General features: G+C 47.5%; 1 pseudogene; it reads right to left on the bottom strand.

The window, feature by feature from the left end:
• Positions 1-1347: 1347 nt before the first annotated feature.
• Positions 1348-6191, bottom strand: LOC123055991 (uncharacterized; annotated as a pseudogene).
• Positions 6192-6820: the final 629 nt, after the last annotated feature.

Raw genomic sequence — 6820 nt, 5'->3', positions numbered from 1 at the left:
CACTTGCGTGATGCGTCAGACAATCGCCTAGAGCCGAACCCCTGGAACGCGGCCAGACTCCGAAGATTCTATGCCTAGCGCCGAACTCTTGTGTCCGTCTCCTTCCCCTTTGTTGTTTCCTTCATTTTTTCTCTCTTTTCGCTTTTTCTCTTTAGCTTTAAAGCTTTTGTGCGGTTAGACCGCGCACCCCTGATGCACATCTTCACATATGCACGTCCATCATACCTGGGGGCTTCTTGAACAGAAGCTTGCTATTACTCATCACATATGCGTTTTTCCATATGTTTCTTTTCTTCGTCATTATATGCATCGATATGACACCAGTTTTGGCCAAGCTGGGTTGCCTGGCTCCTGTGCTTATGCCCTACATTCCCGTTAATTCGGCTAGGGCATAAAGGAAGCACCTCTGTGATTGTTACTGCCGGGTCATCCGAATGTGTACCTCAGACTGGGTGAAGCCGAAAGCTAGCGTTCTTAAGGGAATATTCGGTCGGTGGATTAAAGATGTTTTTTGCATTTACTACATTGTGAACCCCCAGAAGTTAAAACATACTGCGATTTTCAATCACAGTTCGGACATGCGCATTAACGCATGCACACCCAGGGAAAGGAACCCTAAACGGAACTATTCTCTCTGGAAGATGTTTCTTACAATCTTCATGTAATATAACATAACTAGCCGGATACAACTTGTCTGTTCAAGCAACTATGACCCCTACGCCTGGTTTCCAAGCATGCACCGGTCTATTCGGACGCACTGGTATTCGGAAACACTCTGCACCTTCGGGTGCAGAGGTCGAAGCGAAAAGGTCCGCCATGACAATCGTTTTACAATTCAGCTAGAAGGAAAATACATAGTCACTTGGACTCAAACATTTCCTCCTCTATACCGTCCAGCAGGCTATCTAACTTACAATCCTGCTGGGAATACTTGGCAGCTACTTTTACTTGGTCATATACCAAACTAACGGGAACTTCTTTCCCTTGAATAGCTCCAGGAGCTCCTCCATCTTTCCTGGAGGAGAGGCAGATGGCCACAAGGCCTTGGCAACGCTTCGCATCGCCTGCCGAGCTTGCTCATGCATGCGCGGCAGCTCTTGTAGCAGATCGCCCGAGAATCCGGACATCTCCTCTTCGGGACGACCGGTCAGCATACCTGCAGACATAACTCTGTCAGTCCCTGTTATGTCCGAATTACTATAAGGTATAGTTCGGTCACATACTGAATATGCCGCCTCACAACCTTTTGTTCTCCTTTACGGAGTCGGCCAACTGGGCCCGCACATCTTTCAGTTCTTCGCCCAGCTGGGTGTTTGAATCTTGGAGTTTGTTTTTCTCCTGTCTGACTCAGGCCAGCACCCGCTCGCCTGCGGCATGTAGTCTTTTCGACTCTTTCTCCTCCAGTTGATCTGACGATCCTGTTATGCGATAAGCCACAGTGTTAAGACAGCTGCTATACAATTACTATTTCTCGATGGAGGGAAATATTACCCGCAGACGCCTTCTTGGATTTCTCCAGTTCGGCGGTAACTGCAGTTAACTGTGTCCGGCATTTGTCTAGCTCTTGGGCTAGCAAGTCTCGTTATTCTCCGAAAGAACCTGATCATACAACGATCCCCAAATCAGTTGTACCAACTACTTTAAGTCTCGGGGGCTACTGGCATACGATTATCATATTCGGACACAGTAAATTTACCTGCGCATCTTTTAAATGCTGCTTTGTGGCTCTGCTAAGCCCATCTCGAGCAGTTCGGATGTAGGCATCAGCCAAGCTGAAGGCATTAAAAGCCTCTTCCGAGAAGCGGGGGTCTCGTAAAATGGCCCTCCGACGCCGGTGATTCATGGCGCTCTCCACTTCCGAGTTGGTGACAGACATATCTTCCGAACCCTCAGCTGAAGGATAGTCCGGCGTTACTCCCATATCGGCCCCCGACTCCTCGGCTGGGGCCGGATCCCCGGACACAGTTCGGCGAACTCTTTTCCTGATACAGGACGAACATGAAAGTCACAGTTGGATGTGACTATTAAAAAAACATACTTGTGAACTCGTACCTCTTTGATGAGGGCCCGACCGTGTCTTCGTTCACCTTCCTCTTCGAAGGCTTGCCCGGTACGGAAGCCGCTCTCTTCGGAATCGCTCTTGGAGTAGCATGGCACGTCGAGCGCCTCCCCTTTGAAGCACGAGATAGTACAGTAGCAAGTTGAACATGGATCAGAGAAGAAAAAAAAATCCCATGATCGGAAGAAGAAAAATTATTAAATTTATGGTGTATGCAAAAAAAAAATTGCGAGCACACCATGTCGGTGTGTTTGGCTGGTAGCAAGCATGCCAAGCCAGCCTGCGTGCGGTCGTTCAAACGATATGTGTCTTTCTTGGCCTTTTTCCTTTTCTTCTTCTCCTCTTCCACTCAACACCATTCAAATTCAAATACTCATCAATATGAAGGGCTGACCACACCTGCCGTGTGGCGCTAACCGTGCCCGGGGAGCGACTTATAAACTAGCCCTACTTGTACCAGCTAAGCGGTATGGTACTAATAACAAAAGCTAAACACAACGCTGCATCTGCGGCTCCACGGTTGGGCCATAGGCCCATAGCTCTGTATACTCTCTGGGTGTCTTGTTTACAGGCGACGGCCCAGGAGGGTCTTTTCCCGGGCTCGGAATCTGCTTCGTTCATGCCGTATGTATGTGCCTGTCTCTGCATACCACAATAGATGCTACAGGCAGGAATTTCTCAGAAAAAAATAAGATACTACAGGCGGGAAATTTCTCTCAAGTAAATAAATACCATTCGTAAAGTGGGATTTAGCGTCGCGTACAAGGCGCTAATTATTTCTTGTACATATGAACTGAAATTTGCCACACATTGATTGCACAGTACACAGAGAGTATGAAACATACAGTACACGGAGGGTTTTTATCTCAGAAATAAAGCAGAAAACACATGGCATGACATCCAGGTCAACTTTCATCTCCGTTTTACCATGGCTGTTGATTCATGTTCAATCCACCAGATCAACTATTCAATAACCAGATCCTGAATTCAAAAATACCGTTAAAAAAAGCAGCTTCATATGGCAGCATATGCGGTCTTTGTTCCACTTCTGTCACTTTGGAATCTGAATTAGTACATTTGGATGAACTTCGGAGAAACCGAATGGCCCAGATGATTCAAATTATGCATCCTTGGTTTTGGTCATAATTACTTGCAACAGTCATGCTTTGCCTACTCAACAGAAAATAAAAAGGATTTGATAGCGGTAGCTCTGCAAGAAGCCACCAGCAGTACATTTATGATAATGGCTTCATCCATTTCGCAAGGTCTTGCACTCTTGCTCTTGAGCGGCGCATATCAGACATCAGTTATCTCCGCCAGGGATGGAAATCTACCACGATCTGAGAAGTTATTATGCACAAAAATCAAAACCAACATTCGAAGTCAGCATTTGCAGTTTGATTTGCTATATACAAGTACAGCATAATACGAGATCAAAAAATGCTTCACAAAATAATAGAAAATGATCTCCAGATGTGAGCTTCAGATATACCAGAATAACAATAGAATAGTTCTGAAAAGATTATCTGAAACAAAGTAAGAACATCATATGAGATTTAAAAGTTTGCATGCATATTTGTATTTTTTACCAATGCGGTCCATAATAACAATTGAAATCACAGAATTCAAATTAAGGTCAGTTTCCGATGGACATGTATTCAGTTTGCGGCAATCTCTACATGTGAAGATAACAACTACTCCCTCCGTCCAAAAATAAGTTCAACAAATTTAACTAAAGCCACGACACTTATTTTGGGACAGAGGGAGTAAATAATTACAGTTTGAGTTTGTTGAAGCTGTTCACAAACCAGAACAAACAAACTAAGCAGACACAGATACAGTAAAGAAAATGCAACACAACAGATATGTATGAGGTTGTTGTAGTAGTATTTAGCAAACAGCTAGCGCCCACTTCACTCTTCATCGATTACATCAAACTTCACATTTTTGTAGTCAGTAGTATTTTTGTTTTATCTCGGTGTTCCCTGTTATGACAGGCTTGGAGTAGTGTTTTTCTGTTCTCTATTTCCTTCCCCTTCCCATCGTATGGACATTCTTATTCCGTCTGTAGTACAATGATGTGCAGTTCTTCTAAGCATTCAAGAAAAGAAAAGTATTTGACCAATCAATGGCTCTAGCGAAAAGTAGAAATTTAAGGGCTAGTGATGCAATTGGGCTTCCCATGGGCTGATCTATATAATAGCAGAAGAACAACCAGACTTAACTCCAAAATAAAAAAATTAACACAAATTAGGACTCGGCTACTAGTATCTCCAATTGTATGTCCAAAAGGTTTGGTGCTGATACTTGATAGCACTTTTGGAGGCAACAATAATACTGTAATAGAGTTATATTAAATTTCAGGAAAGAGAAACAACATAGAGTAAACATTGTAGTTCCAAGTAACTGAATCGAGCATAGACCAAGCAGTACTCTAATATGCCTGACACAATAAACTGAAGTACAGAATTCTGACAGTACGATCAGGGTGGATTCAACGAGACAGCCCCAATTGATTGTAGTGACTTCCACGGTAACAATGTGCCACGATCAGAAAAGATACCATGCATAAAAACTCATAAGTAACTGTCCAACTAGCATCCTACATTGAAGAACTAAGTGCTTGTACTCATTACAAGTGTTACAAGACTACGTTGAGGTGTGAACTTCTGCTATGCCAGAAAATAACAAACTGTTATTTTTTTCAAGAAAATCTGAAGCAAGGTAACAGGGTAATACTACATCAACAGATTTGACAGCATATTTTGCAATTCCACTAGTGCTTGGTTGTGCTCCTTAACAAGTTGAATCTCATAACAAAAATCATGTTCTGTTTTCCAATGTCATATACTAGCACATACATAAATCAAACCAACACACATTACTTAAATTATGAGCAATTGTTCGCAAACCATAAACCAACCAATTAAGCGAACATATAAATGCTGTAAAGAAATCGCAGGATAACAGACCAGAAGGAAGGGCTAGGACCATACCTGGAGTATAGAAGCTCATGTAGGGTACGACGCTGAAGTAGACCCCAAACTCGGCAACCTTCTTAACCAGCCCAGAATCTAGCTTGATTGTGAATAAGCCAACGCCTGTGCTGACGAATATGACACCCACACCCTCTGCACATCCCACCACAAATGGTTTGTCATCAGAACTGGCTACAGGTATAATACTCTCCAGCTGGATGGCCCTGCCCCGCACCCATTCTGCATCTCCTTCTGCATTCACCTTTCTTGACCACAGATGAAGGCTGGAACCCTCAACGCAGGCAAACCCCAGTGAACTGTCCTCCATCACCATGAGGGCGACGTTGTTAACATGCTCTTTTTTGACACCGACGTTGTACACATCCTTTGTTGGCGGGTCAATCATGGATATGCGATTCTTGCTCCAGTTATACTTGACGACTGGGTTACCCCAGCGAAGTGTGAAGTAGGCTTCATCTCCAATGACGGCGCCCCGCCTAGGCTGGACATAGGGCGTGTAGTAGAATCCAGCCGCAAGGGCATCTCGCCTGTGCTGGACATCGCAGCCGGCGTCCATTGTCACTGGCGCGCTTCACGCACCTGTCTCTGATGAGTACACGGCGGCCTTGACTAGATCTGTGCAGTCCTCGGTGACCAGAAAGACGACCCGAAAGGGGCCGCCGTGGCAGTCAAGGTGGTCGCAGCCGGGCACGGCGCAGAACACGGCGGCGGTGTAGATGAGCCACGAGATTTCGGGCTCCGGGAGGCGGTGCTGCTCGCCCGTGACTGGGTCCCAGACGACGAAATGCCAAGCCCCGACCCCCACGTGGAGGAGGGCGCGGCCGTGGCGGCAGTCGAGGGGGCGCGTGCGGCAGAGGTCGGGGTAGGGGGAGAGGGGCGCCGCTGTGGTGGGGGCGAGGCGGGCGGCGGGGTCTCCCTCGAAGACCTGGAGCCTGTGGAGGAGGCCGAGCAGGGGCGGCGCCCGGTGGAAGACGATGTAGCGGCTGCGGAAGGAGGGGTCGCGGAGGACGCGGAGACAGGGCTTGCAGACGAGGGCGGCGCGGAAGAGGTGCTCGGGCTCGTCCGGCGGGAGGCGGAGGAAGATCTCGGCGGTGACGTCGTCCATCAGCGACGCCATGGACGGCGAAAGCGAGGGTTTTGGACGGGGATTGGGGGAGCAGAGCGAGACTCCTTTCTGAAGTACTCGGTTGGGTTCCATGTTCCAACAGAGCAAGCTTCACCATCGTTTTCACTGTCATGTGTCATCGTTTTTTTTCTCAATAGCAGCCCTATTTTAGGGTCTAACTGTTTTCTAGGCTTTGATATAGAAGATTAAAAAAAACACTCTTCAACAACCCGAAAGGGCCTCGCTCGTGAACGGCCAACCGTCACGTGGATATTTCCCCCTAGCAGCACCACCTCTGCCCGACTGCCCCTAACCGTTGTTGCTGTAATTTTGCTCGTCGTCTAAACCGTCGCCGGCTCGCATTCATCTTCCGGCTCTGTCGCTTCGGACGCGTGTCGAAGCCCAGCCGCACTGTCGAATCGGGATCCGGCGACGCACCCTTCCGACGCCCGATTCTGATTGGTTGTCGGTCCTCCGCTGCCCGTCATGGTCGTCGCTGCTCCTCTGTGGGTCATAGCCTCGACTAGTGGCCGCCGAAGCTCCGGCGTTGGCCACGTGACAGCCGCGACCGAGCACAACCTTCGTTGCTTCGGATGGCGGCCATGGTACGCCGTCGTCGTTTTTTGCTGCGAAGCCAACCTCCCGGCGTCAACGAGG

The sequence above is a fragment of the Triticum aestivum genome, chromosome 2D (assembly GCF_018294505.1).
Source record: "Triticum aestivum cultivar Chinese Spring chromosome 2D, IWGSC CS RefSeq v2.1, whole genome shotgun sequence".
NCBI lineage: Eukaryota > Viridiplantae > Streptophyta > Magnoliopsida > Poales > Poaceae > Triticum > Triticum aestivum.
Note: the sequence above shows the minus strand (reverse complement) of the source record. Positions and strands in the feature narration are given on the sequence as shown.